The sequence below is a fragment of the Mya arenaria genome, chromosome 9 (assembly GCF_026914265.1).
Source record: "Mya arenaria isolate MELC-2E11 chromosome 9, ASM2691426v1".
NCBI classification, from domain to species: Eukaryota; Metazoa; Mollusca; class Bivalvia; order Myida; family Myidae; genus Mya; species Mya arenaria.
This window is the reverse complement of record NC_069130.1, coordinates 22,422,390-22,442,921: the sequence shown is the minus strand read 5'-3', so window position 1 is coordinate 22,442,921 and position 20,532 is coordinate 22,422,390. Positions and strand designations below refer to the sequence as shown.

General features: G+C 31.9%; 1 long non-coding RNA gene across 2 annotated transcripts in view; it reads right to left on the bottom strand.

Moving 5' to 3' along the window:
* Positions 1-20,532, bottom strand: part of LOC128203758 (uncharacterized) — a 340,403-nt gene that overhangs the window by 72,638 nt on the left and 247,233 nt on the right. For both annotated transcript variants that reach the window (XR_008256036.1, XR_008256037.1), the window contains exon 7: positions 18,765-18,834. This is a non-coding gene — a long non-coding RNA (uncharacterized LOC128203758). The remainder of the gene's footprint in view (positions 1-18,764; positions 18,835-20,532) is intronic.

The following is a 20,532-nucleotide window of genomic DNA, read 5'->3' as shown; positions in this document are numbered from 1 at the left end:
TTTTATCGTGCGTTATGGGTGTTGGCTTAAATTGCTATACATATTTTAAATAAGTTAGGAACTTGAAGTGCCATTGTACCTATTTTGAACATATATAAAATAAAGAGTTAACGCAACCTTACGAAAATCCCTTAACGTATATATGTTTAGTCATTGGGCTCGTAGGTTGTTCAGCCTTTAGAATAAATCAAATATGTTTTGTAAGTGTTCTTGGTTTTGTCTATGCCAATGTCAATCATTTTTTTTCAAATTGGCCGCTCATTAAATTAAGGTAGATCGATTCTGCACGAATGCACCAAAAACAGTTTGAGTATATTTACGTCGGAATATTGTTTAACCCAGGCTTATTTGTTAAACAAGTGTTAGTTGTAAAGGTAGCATGTACTCGGTATTTGCATTTATCGTTAATGACAATCGAGGACCTTTCAAATGTTATGTGTATTTGTTGTATGTGATTGGTACTCAGAAATGTACCGTAATATGATATAAGTCAACGGCACCATACGACTGCGGCTCTGGGACACCTGCTCTATTTTCTATAGAACGCCAAAATTGAGCCCCGAAGTATACTTAAGGCTAAGCTGTTCAAATGATATCAATCTTACTAAAGAAATATCTTCCATTGGGACACCCCTACAACTGTTTATTGTAAAATCCATTACATCTGCTTTCAAAGGCATCTGTTATCAAAATAATAAGATTTGTTGGGTGCTTTGCCGCCAGGAAGGTAGGTTTTCCAATTGCGTTGTATTGCTGAATACAGAATCAATTAGGTATGGCATAAGTTATATTACAGAAGCCAAATATGTTAATTATGTATGGGCATTATGAGTTTCATTTTACAGGGTGATTGCGACCTTTTCCATATTAACAATTGTCTACACCGTCGAACATTCAATATGCTTCGTTGTTTCCACAATAATTTGGTTTTCAAACGAATTATTTGGCATAAAGCCCACAATCCGTCGGGAGTAATGAATCCTCTTAAGAATGCAAGTGTTCCCTTAAAAGTTGCACTATTATTAAGAATTATCATAGCTATATTTTACCAAAACACTTATTTGTTCATACAAGTCTTATCTATTCAAGGATTTTTTTCGATTTTTACGAAATTATGGTAATCAACTTGTGTGTTTTTGTAACAGTATATGCATCCATATTTCAAAAACAATATAAGGAAAAGAAAATGGAGACTACAGCGACATTTCCTGCATCCTCCGTTTTAACCAATATAATTTAAAGGCAAAAATAGTATTTTTTGTTTTTTAATATTAATTCAAATCTATCATATTTTCTGCATTAAAAAATAGCTAATCGTCATCATTTTTTTATCGATACAATCGTTCAACATTCGTAGAAATTACATTGTCTTTGACAAGAGTTTTTCTCCAGATGAAACAGGAACTTATATTTAATTGTATTTGTCCCAGCGGTTAATTATTCAAGGCTATTACTTCGTCTTCGGAACTGACAAGAAAATCGTCCTGACATTAAAGAAGGCATTTGAATTGACATTTAACTGCATTGTTGAAGAGAAAATACACGCGACGAAATTTCCACAGATTTGTTTTAAACATTTATAGAATCAATTAGAAATTGCTTTTATGACAGATGCCAATTAGTTTCTGAGATATTTGTAATTTTTATATTGTGAATTTATATTGTGCTGTATTGAACTTGTTTTGACCTTTCAATACTGCTGTACTAAGGCTTTTCAGACATGAACTAGAAAGTGTTTGATTTTTAGAGTTGTACTACGAAATTAACATGGACATGCCAAGTAGTCGAAATGTGAAGGAAATCCTTTGTTAAGAGGCACACGGATAGGCCCACTAGCTATTTATAAAAAACACATTTACGAAGAATACTTTGTCTCAATGTATTCGTTTGCATTCTTTTGCCCTCGTTAATTACCTGACAAATCGCAATAAACAAGATAGAAGTACTAGTTTCTACTTTGTTAAAGAATAATATTGATTAGCATTGACTAATAATACAACACGGAATCTTTGATTTATATTGAACGAATTTGAAAATGCCATTTAACGACTTTAGAAGACGATGTTGAATTATGGTACTGCTGTGTACTTAAATGCATAGGCATTTATATTATGCATTGTCGTATGTATACTTTGTTTGTATTTCGTAATGGTATTTCTTTGCTAATGCATACTAGGTGTGTCTTCACACGTGCACAAGTTATTGAAATATACTATTAAAACCGAAATAAATATGCGTCAAAACTTCTATAGAGTACATTTCTAAATTGTCAATCGTTCTCCGATCCGCTTATCACAATTTTGATGGTCATTCATTTATGTTGATTCGTTAACACAACTTGCCTTACTATTGGTAAATTCTAAAATACCGACATTCTAGAGCTCACGTCCTTTTTCACTCGTTTACATTCTGAAACTGCATGTCCTCACTTTAACTTTCCAAAATTGATCTCAAGTGCAAAGCTGCTTTTGCATCAAACTCATGAACAGCTTATAAATAGTTTACCTGCTTCAATGTGCAGTACTTCTATAATGCGATTTGCTCAGAATATATTGTACTAATATTGCCATGCTATTAGTATTTCCTCCAGCGTCTTATCAGTTCGATGTTTCCCAATTAGGACTCTTTCCTGTATTATCGATATCTCGAATCACGTATCACTGTCGAGCGAATGACTAGCGTTTCATTAGATTTCAAGCTTCAAATAGTTTTCCTTAGGGCATAAATTAATTAGCCGCTATATTAAATCCCTTTGAATGTATTCTTGTTTTATCTACATAATCTATCGCCTACATGAAGGCCATTCATTTGTTTTGTCATTGAGATATGTACTACGCACAGATTCAACAATCAGTGGTGTCAATACGGTCATTTAATAATACTTCAACCAGATGAAATACAGCAATCAAAAAAGTTGACAAAAATATTTTCTTTAAAATAAAATCCACAAACAGTATTACACCAACTGAAAATAGCAACATGCAAAATGTTAAACTCAACGGAAATATATATGTGAATATATCTGTATTAACACAACGTATTGATCACACGCATCAGATACACAAACGGTACGCCATCAAAAAGTAAAACAATATACATCTGTGATAATATATATATATGCCACTGGTACTACCTGTGTGATTATTTGGTATTATTTTGATAGTGTTCATACTGCATTGATCGTTACTCGGGTGCTAGTGTCTAAAACGGGTGCAACCTTAGTATAATAGTTTGTTCAATAAGGATTTACCAAGAGCATTGACTTGTGTAAATTATGCATGAAACCTCAGCAAAGACTAGTTTCCAATATTTTTTTTTCAATAGAACTGTGCTCCATAGCCGCCCTTGTATAACTCAAACAAATGCAACCTAAGCATAACTTGTGTTCAAAAGACCTGTTGTCGAATACGGCAGCAACGTCAGCATAGACCTGCGTTTAAAAGACTTGTATTTAATATGGTTGTAGCCTCGGCATTACCTTATCTTAAATATACATGTGTTTTTTTTATTCGACCTAAACATAGTCCTGAGTTCCAAATATTATATATTCTATTCAATATACGTGTGTTCAATACACTTGTTTTTAGTAAAAATACCACCTCAGCATACACCATCTTTTTCAAAGGGATGCGACTTAAGCAAATAATTTTGATCGATAGGGATGCCTCGGCATTACCCTTTGTTACATAGGCTTGTGCTTGATAAGGATGCGACCTCAGCAAAGATGTGTGTTCAATAGACGTGTGTTCAAAGTACTTGTGTTTAAGACGTGTGCTCGTTACCGCTGTGTAAAATATTGATACAGCCTCAGAATAGGGTATTTATTAGGGATATGATATCAGCAAGAATGTGTGCAAAGTAAGGGATGCTGCGCCAACAAAATCGTAAATTCTGTAAAATATCGATGTTTCCTCTACCTAAAATTGAGCGCAAATGAAACCTTAACGTAGACTTGTGTATATGGGTACAACCTTGGACAAGAGGTAAAAAAGTGTGTTCTAATGACCTGTGTTTAATAGAAGTTTATTCAATAGGGCATGCTACCTCAGCATATACATGTATTGAATATGCTTTAGTGCAAAGGCGATGCATGCTACTCATTGGCTTGTGTTCAATATACCTGTGTTTAATATTTTAGCGTTCATTAGGGAAACAAACGCATCGTTTTCTTTTGTTCAGTAGCATTGATTTTAAACAAATGCGGTCAATAGTTATGTATCCTTAATATGTATTTTTTCAGCAGGATAAAGTCGTTTATTTTATAAATTATTAATATTTTCTGAATATAAGTAGTATAAATTGTTTTACAATTTTGCAATCGTGGTAGGGATTTTATTTATGATAGGCATGAATTGGTCTTGTTGAGTTAAGGTAGAAATAAACTCCTGAAGTATTCGAAACTAATGTTCACAGCAGGTTCGATTTAAGGTTATTAAATGACAATTATTTTATTCAGACATCAGTGCAGACATTTAAATTGACACAGCACTGCTCATTTTTGATTTGTTAAAACATTGAATACACGCAACAAATAGGTTCCTAATTTGAATCAGTTGCTTTATGGCGTGTGTCTCAAATCTCATACGTCCTTGAGTTGAGGTGCCGGTCAAAGAGTGTACTTACATACAACTTTTATGTTATATATTGATGTAAGTAGCTTAATTATGGCGTGTACCGCAGAAGGTATAATAAGTCAGTATTACTGAGATCTCTAGTCAAAGTGTATATTTATTAACATCCGTCGAAACTTATCGGCAAAGCATGCTATGATAAGGGTTGAAAATCGATGTAGAATCATATTCTATGACCTAAAATAATGGGTAAGCAAATTTATTATTTTTTGATCATGCAACCGACATCGATGTTTTATTAGCTTAAAAAAATGTTTCCGGTTACATTCGGGTCCTTTTATTTACAGAAATGCTAAGAAAGGCTAACTGAAAGGTTTTCTTAAATGAAATGAAGTATTTAAAAAAAAATGAATGATATGATGAACTATTGGTATAAATAAAAGGAATGAATTGCAGGGTTGTTGTCATTTTCGGGGATATGAACGAAATTGGGCTGGCCAAAGTACGCATGGACACACACATAGCCCAATTGCGTTCATACCCCGATAATGACCTTAAATGAAGTTGAAAGCTGAGTACAAAATGTCCAAACTTATTTCTGTTTTGAGAGAATAAGATAACATTGCAGAATAAAATCCTAGCTTATGTAAGCTATTGTCGGGGTATATCTCAAACATCGTTTAGTCCTATATACTAATGGTCTTACATTGTTTTCAGATTTGCCACCATATTTCTTCTATCTACGGCCTTATTTTGTAAAGCGATTCCCCAGCATATTGCTTCTTTTATCTACGGCCTTACACTGTAAAGAGATTCGCCAGCATATTGCTTCTTCTATCTACGGCCTTACACTGTAAAGCGATTCGCCAGCATATTGCTTCTTCTATCTATGGCCTTACACTGTAAAGCGATTCGCCAGCATATTGCTTCTTCTATCTATGGCCTTACACTGTAAAGCGATTCGCCAGCATATTGCTTCTTCTATCTACGGCCTTACACTGTAAAGCGATTCGCCAGCATATTGCTTCTTGGCCTTACATTGTTTTGAGATTTGCCTGCATGTTTCTTTAGTTATCCTTAGCCTTAAGCATAGGTCTTTTTTATCAATAGCCTTGCATTGTTTTGAGATTTGCTAGCATATTTTGTTTTCTTTAGTCAATGGCCTTACATTGAATTGAGCTTTGACAGGTCATGTCTTTATTATCTATGGCTTTATATTGTATTGAGATTTGACATATTAGGTTTTATTTATCTGTAACCTTACATTGTATTGATGTTTGCCAGCATACGTCTGCTTTCGTCAATGACCTTACATTATATCGATATTTGTCACCATATGTCTTATATATAATAATACTAATATATATTGTTTCTATTTGTTTTATAAGTATCTGTACATTTTAATTTTAACTCAACCATACATACAAATGGCAAATTGATTTGTTCTTATTGGCATCAAACGTGTTGTGTCACATAAAGCATTCAGAAATAATATTAATAGAAATGCTTTGTTTTTAAATTTATAGCATTCAACATTTCAGGCTTGTCATTTAGAAACAACGGAGACATTGTGGCTAGCATATGCGAAATATTTAACCTAGCAATATTAAATCCTTAAAAAGATGATTGAAAAGGCAAGCATATATGAAACTGTAACTTCAATTATACTCATTTGATATCCGTATGACTTAATTATCGTTTCCTAGAAGTAATAACAACAAAAACTGTTTTGTAAATGTGTTTATTGGCATTAACTGACTACATCTTATATTATTTGTTTTATTGATATTTTGACCTTAGAAGTGTATGTTGATATGTACTTTATGTGTAAAATTAATGAGAAAGAAGCTCTAGAGAAGTTTAATAAAAATATTCTTTAAAAAATACGAATTATATATGTAGAAGTAATATAGTAGCATTTTCGGGGTAAGGGAAATATGTCACATAAATTGCTTTACCATATCCGCTGCCGTAACTGTATCTACAATGTTTGAACAGCCAAATTTGTGAAATATTATTTACACATTTCTTTATCCGTCTGCTTAATCGCGAAGAAAAGCTACAAATAACCGAATAATTTGTCATTAATATTAATGTTAATGTGAGACAAATAACGTTTACCCTTAATATCAAAGTACTTTGTGTCAAATACCTCGGATATGTTATTTGATAAGTCATCAAATATGTCAGTCACAAGTTTGGTCCCTGGTGCCAGTATAGTGTGCTATGTCATGAGAGTATGGTCAATTCAATAAGAAAAATCAACTGTCACAAGGGTTGGGATTAGTTTCGGTCTCTAGTGACAATATAGCGTACACAGGTAAGGTCATCGAAAAATGGTGCTGCCTTATGGAAATAATGGTCATTTCAATTAGTCAACTCGTTAGTCACGTTGGTCAGGAAGCATCGCTCTACGATTTAATCAGGCATATTGCTGTAACGGAGAGTACATGGAACACAACTTCATTTCCCCGTAAACATAAGAACTACGCCGTTGTTTCATCTTTTAGTACATTGTTCTGTATCAATTTAACAAATTAAACAGCACGAACAATACAAACATATAACACAAAAGTCCACTGGCACCGGACTCACAAACATTAAAATATGTGTCAGCAAATAAATATAAAATGAAAGTGATATGCTAAACTGATTACTTATTTTAAACACTGGAGAATCAATGACACGATCACCAAAGATGAGACATTTAGGAAAATTAATATAGTGATTAGCTGAATAAAAATTAAAATTATATATATTTTGCATTTGTATGAATATAAGTCGATACACTTTGATTGTTTTTTTCAGAATATACTCTTGATACAAATCATATCAATATCATTGTTTCATTTCCGTGGTAGTAATAGTATTTGTTGTTTCTTGCTGAAGCATGCTTTAAAGGACGGAAAACTGATCGTCGCAGAATCATTAGCAAAACGTTTAAATTGATTCTAAATTGACAGTTGAACTCCCAACACAGCAATATAAGCTGATGCTTTAAATTAAATTGGTCTGCATTATTAAAATTTCGTTCAAACTTTGCAGATAAATATGAAAAGTGAATTAAACTAGAGTATATATTTTATTGCATATGACATATGGTATATGACATGTTCAATAGACAAATTTTGTCGCAAATAATAATAACTGCATTGTTTTGGGACCTTCCGACGATTGTTGGACCCTGTATGTTTTATAATACACAAACTTTATGCCTCTGTCTAATATATGTTGTCTGAATCAAACAATCATATAAACATTAAGAACGACCGTCAGGAAATGTAATTTGCATATCTTTTTTTAAAGACATTCATATTGGTTTAAAATTCGATTTTTTATATAGTCTTTTTTTACAAAAAGTGATATTATACAAGACTCGATTACATATAACATATTTTTAAGAAAAAATATTTGCTTGGTCGAGAATATTCTAACAAAAGCAATGTGATAGAAATATATTAAGACATTACACATTATGATCATACTAAATATGGCTGCATGTGGAATTATATAATGTGTCAACACTATTATTTTATTTTATTAGTACCAACAATTATCAATGTAACGCAGCGAAACTTTAAAAGACACACTTGCGTGTACGGTCTGTTTGTGGTGTAAGTATTTGTGCATTTGCTGTGTGGTATATATTTGTGTATCTAGCTCATTCTCGTTTAAGTCCTTGCATTGTGCATTTAATTGTGTTTTAGTTTTGAATTGTCGACTTCAGAGCTTGTCCTTTTAGTTGTCATTGTATTGTTTCCACCAAATGTAAGATAGATAAATTCTGCCAATAATTGTTATAAGTAAGGACACTGTTCCTGTTCACAGAACAAATTTCATATTTCGTAAATGAACACTTGAACAACATGTCGAAGAGAGGTTTTGGCAAAAAAAGCTAAGCTGAACATGTTAAATTGTTTATTTTATTCTTTAAATATCCTAGAAACGGCGACAGAATCTTGGGTACAAATTTGATCCCATACCATTTGAATGCGATTTGCTAAATTGTTTCATTTTACAGATGTCAGAACACTTCAGGGGAATTCTGAAGTACAAAGTTTCAATTTAATCAGCATGCAATCTGCATTTAGGATTACAATTCAGAAGAGTAAACATTTTATTTCGCTACAAGAGCGTTGCAAACAAAAACAATGTCTTAAAATTGAACAGATTTTCCTCAATCATAATGAAGACAAGGTTTACCAATAGTAAGATTGATAATTATCAATAAACCTCAAGTGAAGTTATGTTTTGCTTATCTTTCAAAGCCATTGACAAAAACAATGCTGATATGTTGATTCACGGGTGGTATGTCTCTGTCGTGTGCGTCTCCAGTGTCTGTAAGGTGTCTTGTATTTTTCAATAGGGTATTTTTTGTTTGTTTTTATACTTCCCTAATCGTTTCCAGTGAACAATTGCCTAATAGACGGGCGTCTATTCGGAAGGGCAGCTTTAATTTTATTCGATTTGCTAAACAATATATTGTCGAATGTATATAAAGAGAATACATATTTAAGTATCTTAAAAACCATATTTACCACGTGTCTTTATTTATTAAATATGTGACTGCGAGGTCATTAATGATATAACTAGAGATTATTCCGTTTAATATGGTGACTTAATTGTAGATGTTACTCTGTTTATTGTGATGACGCCACTGGTAGAGGTAATTCCGTTAATTATGGTGACGTCATTGGTAGAGGTCATTCCGTTCATTATGTTGACGTCACTGGTAGAGGTTATTCTGTTCATAGTGGTGACGTCATTGGTAGAGGTTATTTTGTTCATTATGGTTCCAACTTGTAAACGAATGTGCGACCAAATATTGTAAAATCAGGACATTCAGTTAAAAACAAAGCTGTGTTGTATGCTCACTTTTTCATACAGTGAAATAACATTTTGATATATTTTACTTTTTTGGAATTTTAGCCGGCTCTCACCTCCAAATCAATCGTCAGCAAGAACAGGTCTGGGACACAATTTCCGAAATGATGTTTACTTTGGCATACAATTTGACGCGTTTTTCTGAAAAACTACAATTAAATGTCGAATGGGCATATTTTGATTTATGCCATGTCATGGAATGATTGTTTACTGTACACTCGATCAAGGAATTACTGCTAACAGAAATCGCAATCAGTTATTGCTTAAATGTCTGTTCAAATATGAACTATATACCTGGTTGACACATACAGAGATATTCCGATAATTGGTGGCTAATCGCTGAAGGGTTCCGAGGTACTACCTAGTCGTTCGTACACCACCATAGCATTATGTCGATAAATATTGCAAGTGACGTTCTTGCAACCGAAAACTATTAAACAATTTGCGCTACACGGATACTACTAGCAATGTTCTTGCTAACTTGACACTTGCTTAAATAACTAATAAACAGCATATACTGACAGAACATTCCAATATACAATGGAATTATAAGTGCTCTTCGCTTTGTAAGTTAGGTTTCCCATACTTTTTCTCTCCGATATAATGTTGCCAAGGATTGAACAGTCAGAGACATGGTTTATAAACAATGCTATGTGATTGGCGTTCGTGACCGTGTGTTGTCAGCTATGTTTTTGCTTATTACTTTATCTTAATGACTTTTTAGAGGATTCGTTTATTGGAGCTCATCAACGGATGAAAAACAAGCACTTATTTTGCTAAACCACTCTCGTCCATATGTTCACATGATATAATTATGTTTTACAAAATTTTCGCTTGGCTTAAAATTGTACATGAATGGTTTTCCTTACTATTACATATTGCTATAAGTGATTATGCTGCATTTAAATGAATGTGAGACTCGAATATTTTCTGTTGTAAATCTACAAGGACAATATTCGGAGTAAATTAGATAAAGATAAAGATAGCCTTTTTTAGAAATAATAACAACGATGAATGAGTTCAAAAATATACATGTATACATTCAAGGTGGATGCTTGCAGAACATAGACAGTTCCATAGTACAAAAGTACAATTAAGGAATGAATATATCATATTAATTCTACGCTCATCGTTCATTATTAATTTCCAAAATTGTTAAGAAATACATCATTTCATCAGAGAAAATTGGAAACCGCACCGCTTTGGGGTTTTTTTCCATTCTGTATAAAGAACAACCCAACTGGTTTACACATTTAATTGCCACGGACACAACTAGTCAACTATATTAACTTCTTAATGTAAAATTGAAACTTTTAACAATTTCAATCAAGCATTAACAAATCATAAACTTTATTTACACTCTACAACGTGTTTATTTTTATTTTTTGCCTGCTCACTCCATACAAACAATAACACAAAATTATGTGTATATCAATACGCGAGTTTGCGCGATTTAAAAACATATAAAAAATGTTGCGTTACTATTCGCAATTACCAAAAGGCCGTTCATTTAAGGAATGGAAGTTGAGGGGTTAATATGGAACGCCCTTTATAAAAAGAGGGATGTTTTTTCAACTGAAGTGTTTTTATTTTAATTTGACAACCGAATCTGATTTTGCAAGCATCAGGCAATAACTTCTCATAGACAAGTAGCTTTTTCAACATTTAAACCTAATTTCGAAACAGATTATCGCTTTTAAAATATATCAAATAAATCAATATGGTATGGCCACTGTTTGAAATGTTTAGATTGCTCAGGCATTAGTTTTAGTTCATTGAATAGGCGGTTCACTTGAAGACATTTTACCACGAAGCTTTTGGGGCATCTTTAAATAACGCCAAATAAATAGTACAAATGTCATACACTCAACAAATATGCAATTATGAAACACTGTACACTTAGCATTGGTATGTAGACGCAAGAACATGACAGAAATATATACACGATCAATGCTTTAACACCAACGACTTAGCTGTGCGCATATCAAATGATAAACATCTTCAAACCAAAACCTGTTGCAATTGCACTGCATATGTATTTCGCATTGGTAGAATACACGTTTTTCTATTGTAAATCTTAATTTCATTAAATGTGCGTCAGTAAAAACTTATGTTATTAACAATTTGTCATTTATACAGTCTGCATGTGCATTTGATTAAATCATACATTGGACACATAACGAGTGATGTTTTAGTTGCGACTTATTAATCCTAGAAAAACGGTAAGTCTTGCAATACTTTGTCATATATGTTTTATATTGCTTAACTTTGAAATTGACATGATAATAAACACTTTTAATTCTCTGTGTAATATTCGTCGGTATACGAGTGTGTAATTTATTAACCTATCCTGGTATAGGATATAAATGCAAATAAAGCGGATATATAAAACATTCCATTAAATGCAAAATACTACCATGGAAATTTCATTACGACGGACGGCATCTTCTCCGTATCCAAATGGGCATTGCAAACAGCTCGTAAAGCAACCGTAAAGACTCCCACAACAAAGTATTAATGTCAATTGTTCCATGATTTAGTACAGTAATGGTACGCTTTTTGTGTCGTCACGAATGGCGTTATAACATGTAATGGGTGTTCAAAATATTTTCCTCCGAAGTAATGTTCATGTATTGCTATGATACTGGTTAATTTTTGTTTAGTGCGGATTGAACTTGTTTTGACATCAACAGTAGCCCCTTCATTCCATATCATTCTTATTATGTTTGAATTGTATAAAATTTACCGAAACCCAAAGAACATTTCGTTATGAAGACTGTTTGTCTCTACTGATCATTTTACTCATGTACATTTCTGTTGTTTCCATGATTTGATTAAAAACGCAATGCTATGGTAAAGATAAAATAGACAAATGAATTTATTAATTGCATAATAGTATGCATATAAAATAGACGAAAGACTAGTTTGTGTTTTATATTTAAATAAAAATGCATTATACTGTCCAAACTTCCCGGTAATTTCCGAATTGTTTTGAAAATGGTATGGTACTGGACCTAAGTTGCCAAAAATAATTATGTGAAATATATAGATAAAAGTTACTCCTGGTCAATGATGTATGTATTGAGAGTCATTACATCTGCTAGTTATTTTCAGCATAACATGCGATAAACCCGGGTTTATTATTCATTTGACTTTACTATTTAATCAACGAAGCACTCTGAACATCAACCTTAACATCGTTAAAGTGTTTTTATGATCAATTTTTGTTTTGTTCTTTCGTTACATCATTTTCCTAATGAAAACAGGCTTGTCGTTTGATAACTTTCCGCTAGTATTAATGAATGCGTGAAAAAGTAAGGAGAAATTTGTTTTGAAGCATGTTTCTGTTTAGCAAATGTAATTAAGCAAATTAGGTAATTAATATATAACAATATGTTTTTACAGAATAATTGATATATAACAATATGTTTTTGCAGAATAATTCAACCTTGAAGATATTACGCAGCATGTCGGTTAATGTAGGTGTTTGAACATATAAATCGTATTATACCACTGGAAATGAGCTATCGTCAATTATAAACATAAACACACTGCAGCAACACTGCGCCTTTCAAACGGTTAAACAAATTCAAATTTAACGTATCTTTTGACAGAGCTTAGGATTCACATAGAAGTTAAGATACCAATTAATAATTTTACAGATAAGCAAAATGATTTTAATAGCAGATGTTTTTGTCTAACTTTGAATGCAACAAAACACAACTTGTAAGTACCCTTGTGGTGTCACGTTATATGAAATATGAAACTTAAATAAACAACATATTATGAACTGTTATATTTAAAATTTAGCTTTGTTGAAGTTAACAACGCTTTTTATAGTTCTATTAAAACAGTTGGAACACTTTGAGATAGGCCCTGTAAATACTTTTAATAAATTTCCTCCTAGTTTTTTTAGCAGTCAGACACATACTTTACCTCAAAGAGCAATACTCCTGATACAAAATATTGCATTCCATAACTAACATGCGCTTGGCCACCCAGCTCTAACAGGATGTATAACATACTGCGTCCATTTATTTCATAGTAAGAAGTATCTGTCTATCTGTACAAGAACAGATCTATTACGCAGTAACCTGTTGTTCTTTATTATAACCTGTCAATCAAACGGCTCTCCCGAACAATGGCTAATTTCACTTTTCAGAAACACAAGCGGTTCTTAACCACGGTATTTACTTGCTAGTCGTTGTTTAAATGTTTGGACATTTTACTATAAAGTTTTTTTGAGACCGTATATGAATCATAATAAATATAGGTATTTGAAATACACACTTTAGTCATTCATTCTGAGTATCAAAATAATGGCATTTCATAAATAATCTGCTATGCAACTAAGATGTAACTCTGCTCGGTTTAAAAGGGTATACTAGTTACAGCTCTTTTATTTAGAATTCCAATCATCTTAAAAAATGATTGAATAAATGTTCAAAAGCGGACTTATTCTTAGCGACATTCAACTTTTAGATACAACAATACAACTGTAACAAAACTATTATTTTATTTCTTTTCTGTTATAACTTTACTTTTTAACGTGCATCATTATAATATAAAACGTTATAATAGCAGTTTGTTTTGCTATATATAAGTTGAATGTTAAAAATAGTTGGTTTTCCGTTTCGAAAGTCCGAAACTTTCCACCCAGACAACGTTTTACGTATATTTAATTTAAAATCACCTAATGCCTTTCTCATTTAAAAGGGTAAAAGTTCAAGTTCATGTTTGGATTATTTTCAGTTCAATTTTATTTATTCTGTGATTTATTCAAAACTTGGGTATTATAAAAAACAGAATTGTAAACCTAGATTTTCAAAGTTATGCCAAACCCATTTGAAACGTGAATACATTTTTGCATAACCAGAACATAATAGAATGTTCCAGAATAGTTCGACCTTTATGCTTGTCCAATTTTACGATTGTGAATTAATTATGATATGCCCTATGAAAAAAGAGTTTTAAATAATAAAAGCAACAACAAAATAGTTTTTGAAGAGACTCTTACAATAACCGAAGGACACCCAAAGCAGCAATTTAAAATTAAACGGTCAAATCATACAATACGAGGTTTGTTATGCCTTCAGTTCTTGGGTGATATTAATTTTCGACTAACATTATAACAATTAGTTTAATGTTTAGTGAATAGCGGACTCAATTACCAAGGAAAAATACCCCATAACAACATACAAAAATGCTTTTAAATATTTTATTGTGAAAATCATTTCAGATGAGTGGCGATTAGAATAAAAAATTAGGCCCTGTCACCACAAAACAACTACGACTTAAAAGAAATAGTCTTAATGGAACACACCAAGTATGTTATGGCTGAAAAAAAAAACACGCACTCAAATGGTGACATAAATGTCGTCCAGAGTATCCCGGGTGTACAATAATATGGTCATTTTTACTAGTTCTCTTAATAAAATGACAAAGTGATGTCTATCTGATATTAAATGATCGGGTCAACAGAAGCGATTTAATATCAGATAAACTATACAAAGATACCTTGTGTCAAAACAAGCATATTTACGACGCTTTTTCTAGGATGATTTTATTACACCGTCTGTTCATGAAGAATTTTAGACGAATTGTGGAAAATTAAAAAAGGATGGTTTATCTATCGAACGATACATCAGAACAAAGTTCATTTTGTCCAATGGTTTTGTACTGGAAGTTTATGTTACGTTGTATATTTATAGCGTTTCCCCTAAACCAATCAAGTCTGAAATCAGTATAAAGTAAAATTGAAACATTCTTAATGAAACTGCAAGGGGAATCATATAACAAGAAAATGACATTAGTCTGGATGCTGAACAAGTTTGTAATAGTATGTTCACCACTATAAAATATTATTTAAATGACACCAACATGGGCAAGCCATTAGTCCATATTAGAAAAGGAAATGTTTCCCAAATAAATAAAAGTACAACTCGCAGACAATTGCAATATATACTTGTCTATTAGTGTATTATACGGGTGATCATGTTGTTGCTATATTGGAGAGCATAACTCAAATTATCCTAGCAGAGACTAAATCATTACATCTTCCAATTAACACGCTTACGGGGTTTGCATTGTGCTTTCTCGGCAAGCAGCAATATAGCGGAACATAAACATGGCTTTACAAAAGCTCTGGAAGATTATTGGTATAAAACATTTGGAATTTATCGATCGAATCTTCAGAACGATTTGTTGGGTGGTTTTGGTCATTTTGGAAATGAAAAAGATACTGGTATCCTATGCTATATGGCTGGTCTTATTTCACTAAACATTCTGTGTATTTTACCATTAACAAATTAAAGTCAAATATAACTTAAGAAACTGCCACGAATACTATTGTAGAAAAATCACAAAAAGCTGTTATGAGGTCAATATTTAAATATTGTAGGAATTATTAGTTCTTTTGTTTTTTGCATGATATTATGTTTTGTTTTGCCAAGACTAATTTCAATTAAGTCATTTTAATATATTGCATTCACTGAGTCACCAGTGGATAGCATACTGCGACACTCCCTTTGCCAGTTGTTTTGAAGAGCTTTTCTATGCCACCTTAGGTTTTTATAGTCATTAGCTGTATGTTTTCACATTTTCACATTGTATTTATAAAAAAAAACTGTTTTATCGTTTCAACACCTAAATGTCATTTCAATGCATGCTTATTTGTTTCCACATCCTTTTCACAATTCACAACATACCCGTATCAGATTAACTACACATGCCTTGCTCTCTTTCAGGAAAAGAAGGTCGAGAAAATAACCAAAGTACCTTTGCAAATAATTGCGATATCTGCCTGTCTAACGTGAGAATACACGGTAAATCAGTTGGTAACAGCAATGGGACGAGTCGTTTGCGTTTGAAATGAACATTACTGCAAGCAGACATACAAAAACCTAACATCTCCAAATTGATAAATTTATTGTGCATGCACTGTGTTATTTTCCTGGCGGATATCAATTTATCATATGGGGTTAAACGTTCACATGTCCTCCTCTCACTAATGGACTAGTAAACATTGATTTAAAATGCAAATAAAATATTTAATAACCTTATAAATATGAATAAACATCTCATATAAATTAAACTTAAAAATGACCGGAAGCGCCCACATTATGTTTTTAATTGAGCAACATTATCGTTTAACCAATGGAAAGAAAGAAGGTAATTTAATCATCCTTCGGCAAAAGGTGTTTTGATTAAATGGAAAAAATAATTTTGAATGTAATATAACAGATTTATTTGTATCAATTTGATGAAAATTTTATGTCTTTGGAAAGCACAATAAAAGTGTCCTTTGTGAATATTTTGTGCATTAGTTTTAGAACTAAATACTTTTTGCAAAAAAATATAAAAATATTACTTAGTTATACGATTGCACGCAAACGCAGAATACAATGAAAACTACTATCAAATCAAAGCTTTTGAAAACATAGCAAATATACTGTTTACAAAACCGCGAATAATAAGCAATTCTACGTTCAAAAATGTCGACGCAATGCGGAATCAGTGAGATGCAATGCTTGATGAAAAGACAAAATACGCTATTGAATTATAAGTACAACCACGGCAAAATGGTAACACAGGTGGTTTTTGAACAAGCCTATCGTTTTACGTAAAAATGTTACGTAGTTTTGTAATTAATTTTAATAATACGCCAGTGAAAGGAGATATTAACCGGAATGCATTGACTGTGATTGATGATGTAAAATATTTATCAATAGGATTATGTTCACTCTCATTAAAAAATAAATTAATAAACCCTTGATAGGCGATGATAAATCATATTCAGTATAATTTGTACAGTTTAACTGTCTGGTAAAGTTACGCAGGTGTTTCTTCAAAATAATATGAGAAAAAAAGGTCCGTTAAATGTGAATACAAAAGAACATGAATATAAATATTTAGTCAAGATAAAACAAATGTTCTGCACATGTAGTGTTCACTATTTTATAGACAAATATCGACATTTGTATAACATTCTCAAATAAAAATTAGTCAGTGCAAATAAGGGAATTCACAGTTTTAAAATATTCATCTGTTGTATTGTTTGAATTCATTGAACTAATCATATCTAAAAAAATCGAAAATGATAATCACGATAATGGATCTCTGTATAGGGGTCCCCATGGTATTGTGTTATCATTAAAACAATAGATGTGTTCCATTTAATAATAAATAAAATTCGTAAGGTCATATGATTTGTATATCATTTAAATGCTGTCAAATTTGTGAAGTTTGATTGGCATTTGATTGTTAATGCCATACTGAGTAAAATAATAAATGGGAAAATAATGGTTTGTAAACAACCTATTTCTCAATAAATAATGCAGCTCTTAGCTTCCCATTCAATGATTAACTATTTGTATTGAAGTACTTTTTTTTTTAAATGTGTACCTTTTCATTAAATGGAATATGTTTTGTTATAATTGAACAAAATAATGGATGGTAATATATTGATACCCCCATAACGCAATAATTATAGCCGTATTGAAATTATTATTTTTTATGAAGAAATACGTAAAGAAAAGAAACCTAACAGTTCTTAAATGTTCTAGATTGATTTCTGTTTGTGAGTGAGGCATCATGTTCTCATTTAGTCAATGATTCGGTTCCAAATTTATGAATCAAATAACTCCTAAATAATAATTGATATAAAAAACAAACCATTCTAATATAAACGTTATTTCATTTTAATTGTTAGATTGACAAAAAGCTTGCATGGGAAAATAATGGCAACTTTAATTAACAAATTAATTATTTAATGTGTAGCTTCCTATGAGTTCGAAAACCACTATGTTTTAAAAACGATTAATTATTTTAATTTTATCGATATTGATATGCTTCTTTAAAGCATTAGTTAAGAACTGAAATGTTTCATCGGTTGAATATCGTCGACTGCATTATGAAAAAACATCTTACACGATTTTCATCGTAATAAAATTGGTTGTAAATTAACATACTACACTAATTATAACATATTTCATAGACATTAATGCCAATAATTGAATAACAAACGTAGTCTAGATGATTTGTGACAAGATTGAAAGCAAACAATTCATATATCTAATTAATGGACAACATATTTTTTATCACAGGAATGATGTCTTCTATTAATATATTATTAACTTAAAACAGGAAATACGTACATTATTTTATATATGTTTAGTTCTCGGCCTTCATATACAGAAAAAAACATATGCAGAAAACATAACATAAATATGCATCATGATGTGTTACATAATTATATTTCAGTACATCAACATCAAGATAGTATATACTATATGTACAATATGAACTCACAAATAAGGTGTCACATCTTGGTATTCCAGTATAGATCACAGTCAGTATTACCGTCCAATACAAGCTCTACCTAGAAAAAGAAGCAGACGGGATAAGAACGAAATCCGGTGTTTAACCGATTCAGAGATGTTTCCGCGTAGCTATCTGATTTGCAACAGGCATGTAATAGCCCATAAGACTATTTTATACTGGCTCTTCTGTGTAGAAAATTGACTTGATGCGCAAAGTTATATGAATTTTCTTTGGTTGACTATTAGCAGACCGGTAATACCGTTTACTTAGATTATATTCAAACACTATATCTTCCATGTAAGATCTTAACAAGAACTCCTTAAAATCGAGATGGTAGAGAGAGAGAGAGAGAGAGAGAGAGAGAGAGAGAGAGAGAACGTTATGTAGATCACTTAGAATGTTGAACAGGTTTATTCCAAGATGGACAATTGACGTTTAGTATATATTTTAGATTCATTGCTATTATGTTTTTGAATTAGTCATTTGGTCTACTCCTCGTTATGATTATATTCATATTTTAAAAGCAACGTAATTACATGTCAATACTGTTTGTCTTGAGCTATGGCTAAATAACAATCAAAGATAATATTTATGGTAGATCGCATTCATATTAAACTTTCCGACCCTTATCGACTTCAACGATTAATTTTGAATTATCAGTGGTAATATCGGGTCAAAGAGAAACGCATACAACTTATTCCTCCTTTTTCGAAACGTGCAAACTTAAACACATTACCCAACACACCTTGTAGAACATGATTTAGAGAGATATGTAACAACCAGCGTACAAACAATACACTTGCACCACACTCCAAAACTTACAACTCAATTTCCATTCCTTAAAAGAACGCCCTTTTGGCAATTGTGATTATCATCCGATGAACGCAACATCATCGGATATGCTCGTATCGCCTATAAATGTCCATGAACATTGAAAAGTGATTATCTTGTTATTGTTTCAATGGTGTCAGCAGGACACGAAAAGCTTCAATCAACATGTTGAAAAGTATTAATTATGATTTGTTTTAATATTGTTGTCATCAGCGTTTCAATTTTACGATAAAAATCAACTATGAAGTTGTTTATTTTATCCCGCGTTGTAATGACGTCATATTCCAAAATGTTTCCGGCTTGAGTCGTATTGTTCTATGCACATAATGGATAAGAAAGAATTACCAAAAGGTTTTCTTAAATAAAATTAACTATTTTGCAACAATTTTGAAAATAAATAATGAATAATTGGTGTTATTTTAAGTAATAAATTGCGTGATTGATGTCAATATCGGGGTTATGAACGCTATTGGACTGGTCAACGCATGCGTGGAGTCCGAAGAAGGACTCCACACACCTTAACCAGCCCAACCGCGTTAATACCCCGATAATGTAATCAACCACGGAATGCATTCCTTAAAAAAACTATTCGGAGAAACTCATGCATGAAATATAACAGGACACTGGCATATACACGGTTTCATCTGTAATCTATAATGAAATTAGGCTTCAAAATGTGTTGAATGATAGAGACTCGACTTCAAATATGTCAAAGCATCTAGTTTTATTGAGTCTGTTTAAGCTTAGGTTCACACTTAAGACAGTGTTAAAAGTGTATTGTTTCATCAGAAATAAGTTATTAATGAAATAAAATGATTTCAAGTAAACTCTATTGAACATGCTGGTTTATAATCACCTTTGGTATTAAACAACCTTTAAGATTTTCCTTTCAAAATTCCACATCTGTTGCTACAAAGCAAATCTT